General features: G+C 36.5%; 1 protein-coding gene and 1 long non-coding RNA gene across 2 annotated transcripts in view; one reads left to right on the top strand and one right to left on the bottom strand.

Annotated features, from left to right (window-relative positions):
- LOC129744939 (intermembrane lipid transfer protein Vps13-like) overlaps positions 1-20,509 on the bottom strand; it is a 71,376-nt gene that overhangs the window by 32,495 nt on the left and 18,372 nt on the right. The gene's annotated exons all lie outside the window — the stretch shown is intronic.
- LOC129744978 (uncharacterized) lies at positions 7,343-8,181 on the top strand. Its single transcript, XR_008737055.1, has 3 exons — positions 7,343-7,447; positions 7,527-7,716; positions 7,857-8,181. It is a non-coding gene; the product is annotated as an uncharacterized LOC129744978 (long non-coding RNA).

Genomic DNA, 20,509 nt, shown 5'->3' on the forward strand with positions numbered 1-20,509 from the left:
CCTGTGTTATCAATACTTCTGTAAAATATATGAGAAAAATTTGTGTTTTTCTTGTTGATAGTTCATCAAGTTGAATAAAGTTTGCACTTCGCACAGTAAAATGCAAATAAAAGATAAAGGTTTTACAGCCAGATAACTTTTCAACTGCGGATCAAGTAAGCAAACCATCTAAAACTTTGCCGTTTGTATACATAATGAAACTTTTCTATAACCTATTTAATTTAATTTCATAAGTTCATGCGATGGATGTTGAATACCAAATAACCATCCAAAAACGTTCAGACCGGTTGTATATTAATGCTTGAAAGGGATTTTAACCTTAGCGTGCATATTTAACGATAATAAACAAATCTTCGTTAAGTTTGTTTTTAACGACATCTAGTGGCTATATGCTGAGTTTTTTTTTCTTTAAAATAACGGTTGATTCCCGCGCCATTTTGATTACAGTGCACGTCATAAAAATTAGCGTCTTTCTTTTTAATCGGAAAGTGCAATACAATTATTCAAATAAAAGTTAAAAATTTAGAAATACAGAAGAAAAGAATAAGTGAATCTGTTATATTTTGAAATTGGACCTACTTCTTCAGTGGAAAAGCAATTTTTCCATAATACTCGTAACTCCGCCGCCATCATGGCGAGTGGAATGACCGATGAAAAAATGAACACCGAGCCCCCCGATATCACTGCCGGAGCCGATAGCTCTAGTACAGGTGCCATCCCAAAAACCACCCAGCAACAGGACACTCGAACCAAAAAGCCTCCCCAGAACTTCGATTATCGAGCCGAGGATAGCGCTCCCTTTAGGGTATATGTCGAACTGAATAGCGAAAAACAAAAAGAAGAGAAGACGATCAACAGAATCGGAGTAGGTCGAATGTTGAGACGGATTTTTGCTACTGAAAACTGCATAACGGATATAAAAAATGCCGGAAGGACAAAAGTTCTCGTATACTTCAACAATCACATAGCAGCCAACAGAGTAATTCTCAGTGATCTTCCCCCTTCATACGGATTCAAATGCTACGTTCCGCAACACCTAGTATCAGTGACAGGAATTATAACTGGAATCCCAACAGATGTCACTAATCCAGAACTTCTACAGGAACTCAAAAGCTTCGTACCCATCATGGACGTCTATCGCCTCAAACGATACGTTAACAATAAACCAACTCCAACGACAACGGTAAGTATAACTTTCCGCTCAAATCGACTCCCCACATCGGTTAAACTTTGGTCGTGTTCAATGAACGTGAAGCCATTCATCCGCAAAGCAGAGTTGTGTCTCAACTGCTTGAGATACAACCATAGAACAGCAAATTGCCGCAGCTCCCGTCGATGCGTTCGATGCGGTGCTCAACATGACAGCAATGAAGAGTTTGACCAATGCAGCCTAAACCTAAAATGTTTATATTGTAAGACCATAGCACCGATGACAATGACTGTCCAGAACGCCAGAGACAAAATGCTATAAAGGCAAACATGGCCAAAAACAGCCTCACATTTTTTGAAGCTAGGGAGAAATATACAGTCGGCACCACTAACCGTTTTGATGCCCTATCCACTTTCGCTGATGAACCAACCCCAGCCGGAAGTTTCGCCAGCGTCCTAAAGAACAACACGAACATGAAACCCAACCAAACTCCCCGTCGCAGACCAGTCAGTCCACAAATCAGCGTAGAATCCAAGGAGACTAGCGCGAAGAGGCCAAAAAACAACGCCGCACCGGAAAATCTAGGAACAGGTTTGAACAACATCCACAAGGTAAGCGAAATCGATATTTGGAAACAGAAAGTAGAGAATCTAGAAAAACAAAAACAGATCGTAAATGAAGCAACAATTAATCATGCCATTCAAGAGGCAATTATGAGATACTATACTGCGATATTAGAAGATTGCAGCCTCAAAGGAAAAATTCGCGAGAACTTTATTGAGAAAAGCAAAGAATTCATTAAATTTGACACAATTCATAAAAAACAATAAAAAACAAAAAAAAAAATCTTCCTAAACCCACTCCTTGAAGAAACAAAAATGTCAGCACTAACAATACTACAATGTAATGTACAAAGTATATCAAAGCATAAAGCAGAACTGCAAAGAACTTTAATGTCAGGGTCCTACTCAGCTGCGATCTTGACAGAGACGTGGACTAAGGAAGAGCTCGAAAAAACCAACTCATATCATATCAGTGGCTACCACAGAATTTTACAGTCACGTGACGATGGATATGGCGGCTCAGCCATTTACTTAAGAAATGATTATGGGTTCCAAACCCAAGTAACAATTTTAGTTTTATACTTATCTGCAAGCTCGCTATGCAACTTCGTTATAAAACGACGTCAAGTTTTATAAACTGCATTAAAACATCTATAAAACACTTATCAGTGTAAAAAGGCCCACCTACAGGAGGTTCTGAAGAAAGCATCGCAAGTACCTTATACAACCTTGGGAGTTTCGTCAAGTGTCAGTTTGAGCGAAAAATTGTCAGCGTGAATGTTTATTTTCCGAACAGGGGTTTTAAAATTGAATCGATCAAGTAAAAATATTCTGATTGAATGACAAACAAAAAAAATCATGGTTCTCTTCGCGAAAAAAATCAAAAAACATAAATATTCGATCGGTATATCTGGCAAAACTTAAAATTTACCAGCATATTCATTGGAAAAAATCTTGCGCTTCAAAATTTATCGATTGATTTTCCTAAAAACAGGCAAATAAAACGCTCCCCCTTATAATATTGCAAAATAAGTGAGTTGAAATATATATTTTTTACTTTTTGGTCATCATGTTTTGTAAAAATTTCCTTGAGGTAACTCTCCTTGGCTAGCATTTATATAATATGATAACGAATAACGATATTTCAAGCATTTTATTGGAAATATTGCTTAGTTTTGTTATATTTGTGAGGAAGCCAAAATTAAAATTTTCATTTATTCATAAAAAATGGCGTTTTACCCCATAACCAGTTCTTCCTATGAAAACCATTTAAAAAATCCACATATTTTTGAAAAAAAAAACAGCATTTCGAAGTTCTTCCATTTATTTACCACTTGGGAAACATTTTTTTTACAACTACCTGAGCCACTAACTAAATATCAACACTTTTTAGGACCTATTGGTCAATCTGGAAAAGAATTCATTCGTTGCTCTCTGGAGGTCTATTATGCCGGATTCGTTTGCCATCCTTACGGTAATGTTCCGGTTATGCCAATTTCACAACTCTGACACGATACTGAACTGGAGGTTCTTGTGATTATATGGCTCCAAGGAACTTTTTTCCGGTGACGGCAAATGGTGAGGATCCGGATTTTGGTTTATTTGAACGGGACATAATCGTCTGGGTGCTGGGCAGGTTAAACAGGACATTATCGCCATGACCCTCTTATCTACGGATGTTGAAAACAATTATAGAACAGAAATTAAACTAAAAACGAAGAAAATTTACCTTCTTTAATGTTGCAGCGAATGAGATCAACAAAACAAATTGAAATTATTGTTGACATTTTGATTTGCTCTGACCGCCAGCGTTGCCACATAAAAAATTGTATTTCCAAAGTAAAAATAAATAAAATCTGTATTGAAGTTGACAAATCCTTATTGAAATCTGTATCAAACATTTGGATTTCGAATGCACAGAAAGGCTAGGATTAATTGATAAACGCATTGACAAAGCCTTTTTTAACAAAAAGCTTTTTTTAATCATTGAAATTAAGCTAGTTTGGTTTTAACTGACCAACTTCTTCACTTGATTTACTTTCTGAGCATGATTGGACATCAGAATATATTTTGCATTATGGAAATGTGGTATCTTTGATGCGTCTGTGAGAAGTTGGTGTTGTTTTATTAAAAATGCGGGAGCCTTAAACAGTCAAGCACTTAATGGCACGCGAGCGTAATCTGAAATAGTAAACAATGGAAAACTGTCGGCTGCTGTTAATCAGTATAAAATCTGTATAAATTTGATAAAATCTGTAATCTTATATAGATTTTTGGTTAAATAAATTAAAAAAAAAATCCATTAGAGAGAAATTTGTATACGTGGCAACGCTGCTGACCGCTCTTACATGCACTCAGAGGAAATCTTATTATAAATTTCGTGTGTTATATGATTTTAATCGCCGTAATTTGTATGATTATAATTTTAATGGCATGTGCGGCGGAATGAAAACTAGAGAGGCAAAAAGAAAAAATACAACAAGAAAAATACGGTTCAAAAAATTGACACTTGGCCAAAAAGTTAGAACGCGGAATAGATAAAATGTGAAATGCGAAAAAATCGACAAGTAGCAACTATTCGCAGCGAATCTGAAATAATGGCAACGTCGATAGAACTGTTCTCGCATAAGGAAAGCTCAGTAGGCCCATGGGTTGCTACGTTTTTGCTCGTTTGAAGTGTGCGTGAAAACACGCTCTCAAACCATTGGGCTCGCTATACATGGGAATTCTCTTTCTGGGTTTCTCATGTATAGTTAGCTAATGCAGAGCAAAGGCGGGAGCAATTCATGGGAGCTTTTCATCAACATGCCCTCTAGCCTAAAATTTCAACACCTATCAAGCTTTCTTCTACTGGCGCACTAATGCCTGTCTATCCACCTTTCTTTCAAATTCTATAAAATAAATTCTCTCTAGTTTTCATTCCGCCGCACATGCCATTAAAATTATAATTATTATAAATTTCATTAGATGCATCTTATGAACCACTTTTTTGCGTCCAAACTAATTTTTCATAAGAGTCTTATGAAATTCTTTCAATTTTCATACGATGTTCTTATGAAAAATAGAAGAAACGGCATTGTGAAAAAATGATGAACACGTTCATTCATAGCATCAGTTTTTTTTTATCATCTAACAGTACGAAGCAATCGCCAGTTCATAGTTAATATAGTTTTCCTTCAATGTTAAATGATATTGTTATCTCCGGAATGGTAAGTTCGATTTGATGTTTTTGGTGTGAACGTTGAATATATTAGTAAACTAAAATACATTATTTGTTTACTTTTCAGCAAGCTGATCGGCAAAAAACGAAAGGTCGAAGATTACGATGCGGCAAAAAAAAACTTTGATGGAGCCGTCTGTTGATGCGCTGCTGATGGTGACCATGAAGAATTTAGTTTTAAACAAATTTGGCAAACAATAAAGTGAATGTTTTCAGCATGAAATATCGAGAATTTTTCTTATTAGAAAGTGATTTACTGTTTCCATAAGAATCTCTTATGAAAAGCAACAACCTCTCATTGAAGTAGGCGTTCATCTTCAGAATTCATTCGCGTCATAAGACAATCTTATGAATTTCATTAATTTTTCTTATGGCGCCACTTCATAAGAGAATCTTATGGCATACATAATAGTATTTTTCTGAGTGTGTTATTCTTGAATAGGCTTTTTATTCGACCAATTTGCCTTGACGTTTCCGAGAGAACGAATCAAGGTTGTATAAAAAGGTTTTGTAATTGCTGTATAGCTATCTTCCAAACCGGAATAAAAATAAATGACAGAATTTCTTTTGAGTCTTATGAGATGGTTTTGTAATGGTTCTGTAGCTATCCTGAAGAAAATTTATATAATGATCTTCTAAAAATACGCTTCTCGGCTATTAACACTTTCTCAAGCCTGTTAAAAAACCATACACTTTTGGTATAAAACCTTGAAGAATTAAAAATGTTACTTGGGAAAGAATTCCTTACTCACCTTCAATAAATACCATACAGTGCGTAGCAGTAAAACTATTAATAAACAACACAATTTTGATCGCTTTATATATAAGCCCTTCCACTAGCTGCGAAGACATACGCAAGGAACTTGAATGTATTACTGTACACTTCAACAGTTTTCCAAAAATCATATTAGGAGGAGACGTAAACAGTCATCATACAGTATGGGGTAACACAAGCACAAATAAAAAAGGTTCCACTATATTTCAAATCTTGAATAACTCGAGTCTCGCTTGTACCTCGGTACGTTGCACATCGCTTTTGTGTGAGCTTGCAGAAAACTAATATCTTTTTTTCTTCTCTTCACACGCCTTTGTCGAGCTGTGCAATGAATCCCATCGATACGTCAAGGTCATCGAGAAATGATGCTAGAGTGCGAAAATATCATGATAGCCACGTTGGGCCATATCTAGTAATGGCAGAATCGATTACTGGAAATTTGGCCGTAACAAAAATAGCGAAGAGTCTCGTGAAGAAATTCGGAGAAAACTTTATTCGCGCAATGCCGGTTTCGAAGACGAAGATGAAGATTTTGATGCAATCGAGAGATGCTGCTAATAAGATAGCTAGCATCAATTCAAGCAATGAGGTTAGATTTTTTATACCTCAACGTTTGGTTGAGTGCCTCGGGGTCGCTTATATCGAACCCGATGTCTCAGATGAGGAGTTGGAATTAGCCAATGTTTATGATAAACGAAAATCCAATCAGATTGATAATCCGGAAGTGATCCATGTTCGTCGAGTTATTAAAAAACTACCAGATGAAAGTGAAGAGGCTTTATACACGGTTATCTTCACGTTTACTGGTCTCAATTTGCCAACTCATGTGGAAATAAACAGAGTGCTGTATGCCTTAAAACAATACGTATACCCGGTGCGGCAGTGTGGAAACTGCTGGCGCTTAGGTCACCACAAAAATGGGTGTAAAAGTGCTAAAAGATGTAACCAATGTTTAGAGCAAGCCATCAATGAAGAACATGAATGTGAGAATTTGGAACCGCGATGTGTGAATTGTTTGGGATCCCATCGATCTAACGATCACAAACTTTGTCCGAAAATTATACAGAAAAAGGAACCGGATAAGGAACGTCAGAATACATTCTCACAAGGCCGTACCGATTGGTTCTGTGCCCCAAATTCACCTACTATTAACATCAACACTTGTACTCAACAACCGAAACCTGCAGTAGTCGAAGCAGCATGCCAAACAACAAATGCGGATATAGCTGGTCCTTCTCAAAAGCGTCGTCTCGAGGTCGATTCGGAAGATGACCTCCCTAATCTCGAGGTAAATATTTCGAATAGGGTTTGCGAATCAATCCGATCGACAGTCGACCCGAATAGCAAAGACCGTGGTATTAATTATAACCGAACAATGATATTCAATATAACAATAAACTTCATCGTTATTTCTCAATATTTATCAACCGTTTTTTATTTTGAAACCACCATAATATTTTAAGTCACTGTGAAGTTTATCGTTAATTTAAAATATTTCATAGTTGTCGAAAATACCAAAAGCACGGTATCACAATAATTTTCCTGTGATTTATTTTGTTACTGTGTACTTCATGGTAAAATTGAGATCCAAACCAAAACGAACGTTGGTAAATTTTTGCTTTTTCTACCTATTCTCAATTTTTCGTGTAGAGATTTTGTTTTTAATTCGCGCCATTCTTGAAAATAAATAAACAACTGCGGTAATTTTTCTCTGCAGGCAAGAGGACCTATTTAGGATGGTGAGTATACCTTTTAAAAGTGATTGTGTTTTTAAGGAACCGTATTTTGCACTTAAGTAAATTAAATTTATTTTTCTAGGTGCCCTTCCACGGCTCCGGCTACAAGCAATTGCTTGTGCTAATGGGAAAATCACCACCCGATCGGCGGAAATTGCAGTGGAAAACAAGACGTCGGAAAGGTGCTGTGACCCTCAATACACGAGGAGTAGGATCACCGGAAAATGATCCGCAACAAGCGGTTGATATCGCGGAGTCTGGGAGGATCTGTCGTAAGTATTCTTTTTGAATTTTTCTTATCGGAGCAAGCAAAAATGCTACACCGTGCGAATGAAATTACGCTCGAAATCCATTTTCTTTGAATAGTTTCAATTTCCCCGTTTTATCATAACATTCGTTTCCTTTTTTTAAGCTGGCGAATTTGGTGTATGATAAGCAGCTTCCGGACCATCATGACGTCCACGAATTTTGGCATAACGCTAAACTCGCAGCAGGTCGGTTGGAGCTGCTCTCAAAGCCAATCGGGAAACCATCAGCTACCCGAGACTGTCGTCATGAACGAGCTTAAGCCTCGGGAGTTGGCCTAAAAAAAAAGCTACCGCAGGCGTAGCCCGGATTCCGATCGAGGTGCAGGCTTTTCTGAAATTGTGAAAAGAAGTTTTTAAGTGAATATTGTGAAAATTTGTTAAAGGAAAAATAATGTGAAAATGAAAGTGCTTTACAACATTAATAAAATGTGTTCATTTGAATAAGTGAGTTTTCTTTTGAATAAATGACTCGCAATAGAAATTAATCAGTTTGTTTAAGTTATTCCTTGTTTTAGGGAATATTATTCTTGATTGATCGTGTTTTGTAATAAACGTGTGCCAAGTTTATTAAAAGCACGACTAAAGAAGTATAATATTCCTCAAAACAAGGAATAACTTTAACAAACTGATTAATTTTGATTGAATTATTTCGAAAAAAAAAAACAAAATAAAATATCATGAAAATAACGTGATTTTCATCATTGTTGAAACGATGAAAATACAATCAAATACAATAAATTTCACGGTTCCCATTAGAAAAACCGGAAGCTGTAATAACGATGAACTAAATTGTTTTGTGATTTCAAATGTATGGAAAAAAGTTGATTTTTTCATGGTTAAGTTGCTTAACAACCCCCTTTTTTCATGGTAATTTTTGCCAAAACCATGAATTTCATTGTCAAAAACGTTGAATTTCACAGTACATTCAAGGTTTCAGAACCATGATGTATTTTGTATGGACCATTTTATACATGGTAGAGTGAAAATGAAAATCATGGTTTTTTCACCTTACTTTTCTATTCGGGGAGTCAAATGAAGTCATTGATATTGTTGCTGATGCGCTGGAAGTCGCCGATGATGATTTCGAGTCAAGGTTGAAAATACAACAGATGGTATTGGCAAAAATAACTGACGCGATAAACGTTAAAGTTCGGAGCTGTTTAGATAGCCTCCGTTTATGAAAACATCCACACCAAGCAATATAACAAACACGAACTCCCTGCAATTTTTGCAATGGAACTGCAGGGGCTTACTAACCAAACGCTCTGGTTTGATACGACTCATAAATGAACATAATATCAACATTGCTCTCCTGTGTGAAACCCACCTGGATGAAAATGTAAACTTTAGGCTGCCTCAACACCAAATTTTTCGCAAGGATCACCGAAGAAACTCAATGGGAGTAGCAATAGCAATTCGCTCTGATCTTAACCCAATAGCTTTTCCTACCATATATTGTGGTGAAATTCAACACGTCGCTTGTCAGATTCAAAGTAACTTTGGCACAATCACTATCGCATCAGTATACATTCATCCGCAGGCCAACGTGTCTCGAGAAAATTTCGAATTATTTCTATCGTCTATTCCGAAACCGTGCATTATCGGAGGAGACTTCAACGCCAAACACTGTTTGTGGGGCAGCGAAGTTGAAAACGCTCGTGGACAACGTCTCTATCACGCAATGGAAGAATCTCATCTAGTAGCACTCAACGACGGTCAGCCAACTAGATTTGATGTAAACCGGACGTGGGGCGCACTTGATATCACGCTGGTTTCTTCGAATCTCAGTTTGTGCTTTGACTGGAAGGTTTTGGACTCCCCGAACGGTAGCGATCATTTTCCAATAGTGTTTCACTCGAGTATTAACCGCACGATGGAACTCTATCCCGGAATCAATGTTCGTAAAACCGATTGGCAACTTTTTTCTGATCACCTGGAGGAAACACTCTCTGAACGAGGACAAACGATCGATTTTGAGGCTTTCTTCGAAACAATTTGGCAGGCTTTGCTAAATTCAACTCCATCCAGAAACACAGTGGTGAACAGTAATCGGATTCCTCAACCATACTGGGATGAAGAATTAACTGAAGCAAAAAACGCAACAAGGCGTGCGTTTCGCATGTGGAGACAGGAGCTTAGTACAGAAGCTTACGAATGTTATGCTACAACAGAACGTAGGTTTAGGACTCTGGTACGTGAAAAGAAACGAAAGGGCTGGCAAAATTTCTGTGACGGTTGTGACAGTTCCACATCGCTTGGAACTCTATGGAAAATGGCCAAAAGATTCAAAAGCCGAGGTGGATCATCTTCTTCTCGGAGGATTCCGGATGTAGTGAATATAAGGAAATAGTTGGAAAATATCAACCTTTGAAGAGAGATGTACATTAAGATTTTGAGAATGGACAGAAAATAACATGAGTGTGAAACATTTAAATATATTTAAGCAAATATGGTCAAATTCAGCTTAGTGTGGAGGAACTTGACGAAGACAACATCGAAATGAGAAACACATCGAAAGAATGAGAGCGGTTATATCGATTATGAATGGTGGAAAAGGATCGCATATGATTCGTCAGTCTGTTAACGAAACTTGAGATGAACGGTCGCGCATTAAAGAAGATAAAAAAAAAACTAGAGTTTCAAGAAGTTTCCGAATATAATTTTAACAAGTACGACAATGGCGCTGTTGGTAAGTGAACCAGATTAATGTCATGAAAGATTGATTCCCTGAGGAGGAATACAACCATGGATTGACTCAGTTTGGGTGCCAAGTTTTCAGTCATAATTATTGGACATTCCGATGAAAGACTCGGGAGTGTTTTGTTATTCCGATGAAAGACTCGGAGGTTATTCTTTCAAATTCCGATGAAAGACTCGGATCAGTTTGTAATTCCGATGCAAGACTCGGATTTAAAGTCCGATGAAAGACTCGGAACAGTTTTGTAATCCCGATGAAAGACTCGGATGACTTTCAAAAATCTGATGAAAGACTCGGATCGTATTTTGATATACCGATGAAAGACTCGGAACAGTTTTGAAAATTCCGATGAAAGACTCGGATGATTTTAGAAATGCCGATGAAAGACTCGGATCTGTTTTGAAATTCCGATGAAAGACTCGGATGATTTTCGAAATTCCGATGGAAGATTCGGAACACTTTTCAAAATTTCGTTGAGAGACTCAGAGCAGTTTTGTTTTTTTTTCTGTGAGAGACTTGGATCGTTTTCGAATTTGTTTGAAACTGAAGTCAGGTTTATAAACGAGCAACAGAACCAAAAAAAAAAAATGCTGAAAGAGTAAGCTTGATCAAAACAAACTTTTTGCTGTTCCCACTGATCAAATACTTAGAACATCACTCAATAGAACTCACTGAGGGACTCAGGCGTAGTAAACAGACTAGAACCTGATTTACTGAATTTCAAATGAAAAACTTTGAAATATTTCATGGTTATCCTCGGAGTAATGAATTGAAATGGATTTGATTTATATCAAAGTGTACTTTTAGGCAATGGATTCGAGACTCAAGTGATAAAAAGAGGTAAAAAAATGGGATAAAATTAAACGAATAGAGAGAAAGAAAAAGATTATTGAAGAGATCAGAGCAGAAGAAGAATAGAGGATAAGATGAATAAAAGATTTCAAAATAAGAACAAATAAAGAGGAAAACAAAAGAAAATTTAATAAGAGAAACGGTGAAAAAAAAATTAAAATAATAAAGTAGTGATAAGGCGAAACAAAGTAAAAAAGCGAAAGAAGTTATAGAAAGAAGATAAGAAAATAAGAAGAAAAGAAAGTAGCATAAACGGTTTAATAGGCAAACAGAGATGAGTAAAAATAAATATTTACTTTGGTGAAAGATTCCTAAGATGTCAAAATCAGTTGAAAGTCCGATCAAAAAAACTCGGCGGAAAAAAAAACAATAAAAAGTTGTGCAATAATAGACTCTAAATCTATCAGAACTGAAATATGAACTAAAAATGGACTTTTAGATAAAGTACTCGCCAAGAAAGTTTAAATTCGTAAATTTCATTGGTCCTTAACAATAAAAGACTCGAACATTCATTGTTGTGTATGATGAATTTCGTTTAAGGACTTGGGCAAGCAAAATGTTCGGTTGAAAACCTTCACTTAGATTTCTTGAATTTCATATGATAGACTCTGATTTTTTTTATTATTATTTACGAGAATGGAAGTGTATTCATGTGGTGCAAAAAAGGGACGGAATTAAATAAATTAAATGAATTTTAAATTTGCAAAAAAATATGAACCAAATGAAATAATGATACCAAAATAGATCAAAAGAAGAGATGAAAGATAGTTCTTAAGAGTGAAAAGTAAATGACAAGAGAATGAGAGGAATGGCATAGAAGTAATTAAGAAGTGAATACAAAAAAAAAAGAAATGAAAATATACGAAGAAAAAAAAGAGAAAAGTAAACAAAAATGACAGTATGAGACACTAGAAGAGCAAATTAAAAAAAAATTGATGAAAAAAGCCAAAACTTAAAGAACCTACTTATCCATCTTGACCTTTGTCTGATGAATGAATTGGAATATTGAATTATTAAAGAACACTGATGAGAGGATCAGCAAAATATTAATGAAGAAGTAGAACTCAGACCAATAATACGTTAATCTAGAATCAAAAGTTTGCGAATCACTAAAGAAAAGAAACTTAGAAGATGCATGATTCAAATGAAATCAAAGGGAAAACGTGTAAAATAAGGCAATAAAATAAATTATTTATGTTTGTTATATGAAAATATCCAGCCTTTAGCTCCTGAAGAGTAGAGGCGGGTAGTAATGTAGTGAATATAAGGAAATAGTTGGAAAATATCAACCTTTGAAGAGAGATGTACATTCAGATTTTGAGAATGGACAGAAAATAACATGAGTGTGAAACATTTAAATATATTTAAGCAAATATGGTCAAATTCAGCTTAGTGTGGAGGAACTTGACGAAGACAACATCGAAATGAGAAACACATCGAAAGAATGAGAGCGGTTATATCGATTATGAATGGTGGAAAAGGATCGCATATGATTCGTGAGTCTGTTAACGAAACTTGAGATGAACGGTCGCGCATTAAAGAAGATAAAAAAAAAACTAGAGTTTCAAGAAGTTTCCGAATATAATTTTAACAAGTACGACACCGGATAACGTAGCAAATCAACTTCTTGATAAATTAGCGCCGCAATCAGTTAAAAACCCATCACCAGAATTTGCTAACTGTTCTTGTTGTGAACGAAACCAGCAAACTTTTTCATTAGTGGATATTCTTGCGGTGCTTAAGACTGGAAAAGATTCAGCTCCTGGCATCGATGCAGTTCCATATTCTGTCATCAACCATTTACCGACGAGTGCTTTGAAACATATGCAAGATATTTTCTGCAGAATATTTAAATCTGAAAAAATACCCGAAAGCTGGAAAACATTCAAAATTGTACCCATTCCAAAAGCGGGGCATGAACCGAACTCTGTCGATTCAATTCGCCCCATTGCACTTGCATCTTGTTTCCGTAAAGTGTATGAAATGTTGATCAAAGATAGATTAGAGCATTACATTGAGAGCAACCACATTTTCCCGGATGCAATCAATGGGTTCAGGAAAGGTCGTGGAACAATGGACGCATTATTTCCATTAATAAACGAAGCATCCCTCGCAGTTAAACGAAATGAGCACGTGATGATTTGTAGCCTGGATATCAAAGCAGCATATGACAACGTGGAAATAAGCATTCTAGTTCGAGAACTCCGATCATTGCGTGTACCAGAATGTCTTACCAAAAGTATCTTTCATCTATTCGAAGAGAGGATTTTATGTTTGTCGAACGGACAACGATCTACAGTGCGAACCACCTGGAGAGGACTCCCACAAGGATCCCCACTCAGCCCTTTGTGTTTCAACATAGCGATTGTTGGGTTGATAAAAAGTATTCCGCAAGATGTCATCACGATAAATTACGCCGATGATACGACCATAGCCATTCGAGGAAAAAACATCCAACGCAGTCACGAAAGACTTCAAAACGCACTTGAAATTGTAGCTCGGAAAATCTATGAAATTGGATTGCAGCTCTCACCAACCAAATGTAAATGTTTGCTGATCTCCAAGAGGCAACATGATACACTTCCTGGATTGGAAATTGATGGATACGAACTTGAGTACGTGCGATCTTTGAAATTGTTAGGCATGCACCTTACCCGAAATTTGTCGTGGTCAAGTCACATCAATCATATTAAAAAACGAACTATTCCGTTCCTTAACTTTCTGCGAAGTATTTCAGGTCAATACTGGGGAGCTCACCCGACAGCCATGCTGGGTATATACAAATCATGTGTACGATCGATAATTGAATATGGGTCTATATTCTTAGCAGATTTACCACAGAAAGATGCTATAATATTAGACAGGATTCAATGGGCCTGCATCAGAATATGTTTGGGCTCCACCAAAACCACCCATACAGGCTCTCTGGAAGTTATGGCTGGGCTTATTCCATTGGATCAAAGAAGAAATATTACCGTTACGCGTTTTGTAAACAGAAGGATATCCCGAGCCTATTGGCATCGACAATTTGCGATTCCCGTTCTTAATGAAGACTTAGAAGAAACAGCCATACAACGAGCTGTTAAAAAACTCAATGAATTTGAACCATTCAGGCAAACTTTGACCAATCTCCCGTGCTATGAGTTTCCCACTGCAGTGACAAGAACAAGAATATGTATTGATTTATCAGTGAAACAAATGTGTGCTCAAAACCAAGATTCATCTACAGCTGAGGTGGTGTCGAATTATCTAACCGAAAAGTATGCAGATGCGTACATCATAGCAACGGATGGCTCCAAAGACATGCATGGAACAGGGTATTCTGTAGTAAACAACTTCGGGGCTCCAACGGAAATAGTTAAACTTGATAACTTCATATCAGTTTATATGGCCGAACTTTTAGCAATCAGACATGCCACAAAAAATATTCTGCAACTTCCTATTGGTCAATACATTGTCCTAACAGACAGTTTCAGCAGCCTCACGAGTCTTCAAAAATTATGTTTCAATCAAAAAAATCCATGCGCATGGTACGAAATCAAAAAGGCAGTTTCTGAGCACATAACCTCGGCTATCAAATTCATCTTATATGGGTTCCATCTCATAGAGGTGTTCCTATGAATGAGCTTGCAGATCAGGAGGCTAAACGTCCCGAATAGCAAAGACCATGGTAATAATATAACGTAACAATGATTTTGAATTTAACGATAAACTTCATATTAATTTCAAAATATTTATTAACCATGTTTTAATTTTGAATGCACCATGATTTTTAAAGTTACCGTGAAGTATATCGTTAATTAAAAATATTTCGAAGTTGCAAATATTTCATAAACACGAACATCGTACGGTATCACAGTGATATTCTTGTGATTTTTGTTGTAACAGTGTTCTTCATGGTTAAATGAAAATCCAAACCACGCGAACATTGGTAAATTTGTGCCTTTTTACACATTTGCATTTTTTTCGTGTAAAGAAAATTTTGGCGCTCCACAAACGTCGCCTTCTTTCGGAGGAAGTTTTAATTTTCGCGGTTGGAATCAGCAAATCCGAACCAAATCCGAAATCAAGCTGATCGGATTTGGATTAGAAACGATGGATATTAATTTGGTGATCTTGGTAAGTAGTTTTATTATACATTCATTGATATGAAGGAAGACTAAATTGAACTTTCTTTTATTCTAGAAGCTGACGGAAATTCAAAGTTCCGCATGGCCATCTTCAGTTGAGGGTCGTTTACAATGGCCGCCACGTGGACAATATAGACGTCCGAAGCAAACCAATATCAACCGGAATTTGTGGTCTAGTGCAGGATGTGCAGGAATCCAGCCTTGTTCCAGGGTCGGGCAGAAGAAGCGGTACAGGAGCCGCCGATGTGGCAGAGAAGATCCGTAGCGCAGATAGTTTCCTTATAGCTTCTGGAAAGTGACTAATTTTTAAAAACAAGACCAAAAGTTTGAATAAAATTGAAACAAACAAATGAAACAAGTTATTTAATTTAAAAAGTAATATGAATTTTAAAGAAAAAACAACCAAACAATAATTCTAACCATGGAATTTTACAGTCCTGAATTATGATAAATTGTGAAATAACATTGATATTCACGATCGATGAATCATTGAAATTCAAGGGAAAACAATTAATTTCACAGTTTCCTTGAAAATAGTGGAAGCTGTAATAACCGTTAACTTTATCTTTTTGAGTTTTCAAATGTATGGGAAAAAGTTGATTTTTTCATTGTTAAGTTGCTTAACAACCCCTTTTTTTCATGGTAAATTTTGCTGAAACCATAAATTTCACTGTCCAAAAATATGAATTTGACAGTTTATTCAAGGTTTCATGTACCATGATTCGCATAGTTTCTACCATAACATTCATGATTGGGTGAGAATGAAATTCACGATCTTTTCAAAATGTTTTTCTATTCGGGGTGCGTGTGATGAAGGATTCCCAGGCGAATATATTTTGACATCGTTGGATGTTACTTTTCCGATACGTGGAACAGCATTACAGAATTGGCAGGCGATTTGGGACACAGGTTTAAAAGGTCGATTTTGCAAGAGCATTATTGCTAACGTTTCTCTGCGACCATGGTTTCATGGTCTGGATATGAACCGGAGACAAATTATTATCCTGTCCAAGTTAATCAGCAATCACTCGAGGCTTCCTGCTCATCTCCATAGAAATGGCATCATCTCAACTGCGGCATGTATCTGTGGTGAAACAACAGCTGATCCAGACCATATTATTTTTGCTTGTAGTCGTTTCAACAACCTTCGTGGACCAGTTTGGAGAATTTTAATCAGAAAAGGAATGGTTCCAGATATTCAACTTATACTGAAAAAGAAAGACATAGACGTGTATTTAGCAATTGCAAATTTTATAGCAGAAAGTGAGATAGATATGTAGTTTTAAAGCTAGGAGAAAGTTAACACTTGGCTGATTATCCCGAATAGAAAAGTAAGGTGAAAAAACCATGATTTTCATTTTCACTCTACCATGTATAAAATGGTCCATACAAAATACATCATGGTTCTGAAACCTTGAATGTACTGTGAAATTCAACGTTTTTGACAATGAAATTCATGGTTTTGGCAAAAATTACCATGAAAAAAGGGGGTTGTTAAGCAACTTAACCATGAAAAAATCAACTTTTTTCCATACATTTGAAATCACAAAACAATTTAGTTCATCGTTATTACAGCTTCCGGTTTTTCTAATGGGAACCGTGAAATTTATTGTATTTGATTGTATTTTCATCGTTTCAACAATGATGAAAATCACGTTATTTTCATGATATTTTATTTTGTTTTTTTTTTTCGAAATAATTCAATCAAAATTAATCAGTTTGTTAAAGTTATTCCTTGTTTTGAGGAATATTATACTTCTTTAGTCGTGCTTTTAATAAACTTGGCACACGTTTATTACAAAACACGATCAATCAAGAATAATATTCCCTAAAACAAGGAATAACTTAAACAAACTGATTAATTTCTATTGCGAGTCATTTATTCAAAAGAAAACTCACTTATTCAAATGAACACATTTTATTAATGTTGTAAAGCACTTTCATTTTCACATTATTTTTCCTTTAACAAATTTTCACAATATTCACTTAAAAACTTCTTTTCACAATTTCAGAAAAGCCTGCACCTCGATCGGAATCCGGGCTACGCCTGCGGTAGCTTTTTTTTTAGGCCAACTCCCGAGGCTTAAGCTCGTTCATGACGACAGTCTCGGGTAGCTGATGGTTTCCCGATTGGCTTTGAGAGCAGCTCCAACCGACCTGCTGCGAGTTTAGCGTTATGCCAAAATTCGTGGACGTCATGATGGTCCGGAAGCTGCTTATCATACACCAAATTCGCCAGCTTAAAAAAAGGAAACGAATGTTATGATAAAACGGGGAAATTGAAACTATTCAAAGAAAATGGATTTCGAGCGTAATTTCATTCGCACGGTGTAGCATTTTTGCTTGCTCCGATAAGAAAAATTCAAAAATAATACTTACGACAGATCCTCCCAGACTCCGCGATATCAACCGCTTGTTGCGGATCATTTTCCGGTGATCCTACTCCTCGTGTATTGAGGGTCACAGCACCTTTCCGACGTCTTGTTTTCCACTGCAATTTCCGCCGATCGGGTGGTGATTTTCCCATTAGCACAAGCAATTGCTTGTAGCCGGAGCCGTGGAAGGGCACCTAGAAAAATAAATTTAATTTACTTAAGTGCAAAATACGGTTCCTTAAAAACACAATCACTTTTAAAAGGTATACTCACCATCCTAAATAGGTCCTCTTGCCTGCAGAGAAAAATTACCGCAGTTGTTTATTTATTTTCAAAAATGGCGCGAATTAAAAACAAAATCTCTACACGAAAAATTGAGAATAGGTAGAAAAAGCAAAAATTTACCAACGTTCGTTTTGGTTTGGATCTCAATTTTACCATGAAGTACACAGTAACAAAATAAATCACAGGAAAATTATTGTGATACCGTGCTTTTGGTATTTTCGACAACTATGAAATATTTTAAATTAACGATAAACTTCACAGTGACTTAAAATATTATGGTGGTTTCAAAATAAAAAACGGTTGATAAATATTGAGAAATAACGATGAAGTTTATTGTTATATTGAATATCATTGTTCGGTTATAATTAATACCACGGTCTTTGCTATTCGGGATGTTTTAGAGGTAAAGCCAATAAATCTGTTAAAAAAAAAAAAAAAATCTTGAATAACTCGAATTTGATCATTTTGAACGACGGTAGTCCAACATACAAACCCCCTGAATTAAACAAAAGCCCGACAGCAATAGACATAACAGCGGTATCAAACAATCTATACTTTGATGCATCTTGGAAAGTCTTAGGGTACACGCTAACTTTTGGCTACCCCTTAAAGGCGTAAAATTGACCCGTTATTGAGAACCTCTACGATCTGTCAAATAACGGGTCATTTTGTCGGGTCAATATTACCCCTTATTTCAAAAAGCTCGAGTCCGTTCCAAAGGGGTAGTTTTAGATTTTGTTACATCCATAACGTTGCTATTTGTCTGGTAAATTGCCCGTGATGAGAAAAGTTGTAAGTATTTGATTGATTATTTATATAGTTTCCATTCTGAAATTACAATGCATCCATCCTTATTATTTCAGAGCTACCCAGATCCGGATCAACGAGACGAAAATAAGCCGATGTTTGGAAGTCGATTCGCGTCGAATTAACATTTAGGGTAAATTTGAATTTTCAAATAATTTAAATAGTATTTTCAATTAAATAAACCACATGAAACATGATAATTTGTTGTGATTTATTTCCCAGCAAACATTTCCCATAAGCAGCTCCCGAAATTTCCACCATACGAAAGCCTTTCAAATAAGGGGTAATTATCATCCGCAAGCATTTGGAATAAGGGGTAATTTCCGTCCGCTGAAGCGTTATCAAGCTGAGTACCAATTAAAGGGTAAAGGGGCTTTATCCGGAAAAAGGAGTTCTCCCAGTCTTATTGAATAACGGGTCAAAAGTATTCGTTAAGGGGTAGTCAAAAGTTAGCGTGTACGAACACAGTGAGCGCGAAGCGAACTGCGAAGCGAAATATTCATTCACCGGATGAATTTCGCAAGTTCGTTTTTGAAGGCCGGCCACAGTGTACAATTGCGAAGCGGTTCAACACTGAAAAAAACCTTCGGTGTTTTGCAAACATTAATCACTCGTGAAAAAATCCTGAAGGTACTAGCCGTTTCAAATAAAGATTTACACAAAAACAAAAATGATTAGGCGAAAAGTTTAGCAGGAAAATCAACAACTTTGCAAAAGCCGACGAAGTCATCAGATGATGTATTTTTTTGGGATTTCCGGATGATGAGGAACAACTGGATCAATCATTAAAAAAAACTCTTGGTGTTGTGTGGGACGCCAATGGATGAATGAGTACATAAGCACATTCTCTCAGGGTAGGCGTAAGTATCTCTCGCATCAAGGATTCCACAGTCCGCCAGCCAAGCTGCTACGTCATCTCAGTTACGGATTATATCCTGGTGGGTGATCTCGTGTGGCTAACGGAGATGCACATTTGGCGACCGACAGGACATTTTGACATCATATTTGTGCGTTTGGTGTTTTTTTTTTTGCGAGAAAGATCAATCTTGATTGAATAGTGAACGAACCTTCAACAGAGATCACCCACCAGAGAAATAAATAGAAAAAGTGATCAAACGAAAACGAAAACAAAGGAACCAGTGTTGCTGAATTAACTTTTTTTCATCATAACGAACTTAAGTGCCATTTATAGAAAGGAAAGTGTGGTAAGTTGGCAAGTCATCAGGATAGTTTAAAGATTGCGAGTTGGGAGGACCGCACAAATGCTAGAACAGCACGTTGGGAGGACTGCTGTATTTAGGAAGTGTGTTGGGAGGACCACTTCAAAGCATAAAGAATAATGTGACGAGAGGACAGCTTCAAAATAGTGTGTTGGGAGGACCACTTGTAAAGCTCAAAGAAATAGCGAGTCGGGAGGACAGCTATAATAGAGTGTGTTGGGAGGACCACTTAAATTGAAAACTGAAAGAAAAAAGCGAGTTGGGAGGACAGCTATAAGTAAGTGTGTTGGGAGGACCACTTGAATTCAAATTGGAATGAGATAGCGTGTCGGGAGGACAGCTGAGAAAAATAATAAGTGTTTTGGGAGAAACACTTATAAAACCCAAAGA

Source organism: Uranotaenia lowii, chromosome 1 (genome assembly GCF_029784155.1).
Source record: "Uranotaenia lowii strain MFRU-FL chromosome 1, ASM2978415v1, whole genome shotgun sequence".
Classification (NCBI taxonomy): domain Eukaryota; kingdom Metazoa; phylum Arthropoda; class Insecta; order Diptera; family Culicidae; genus Uranotaenia; species Uranotaenia lowii.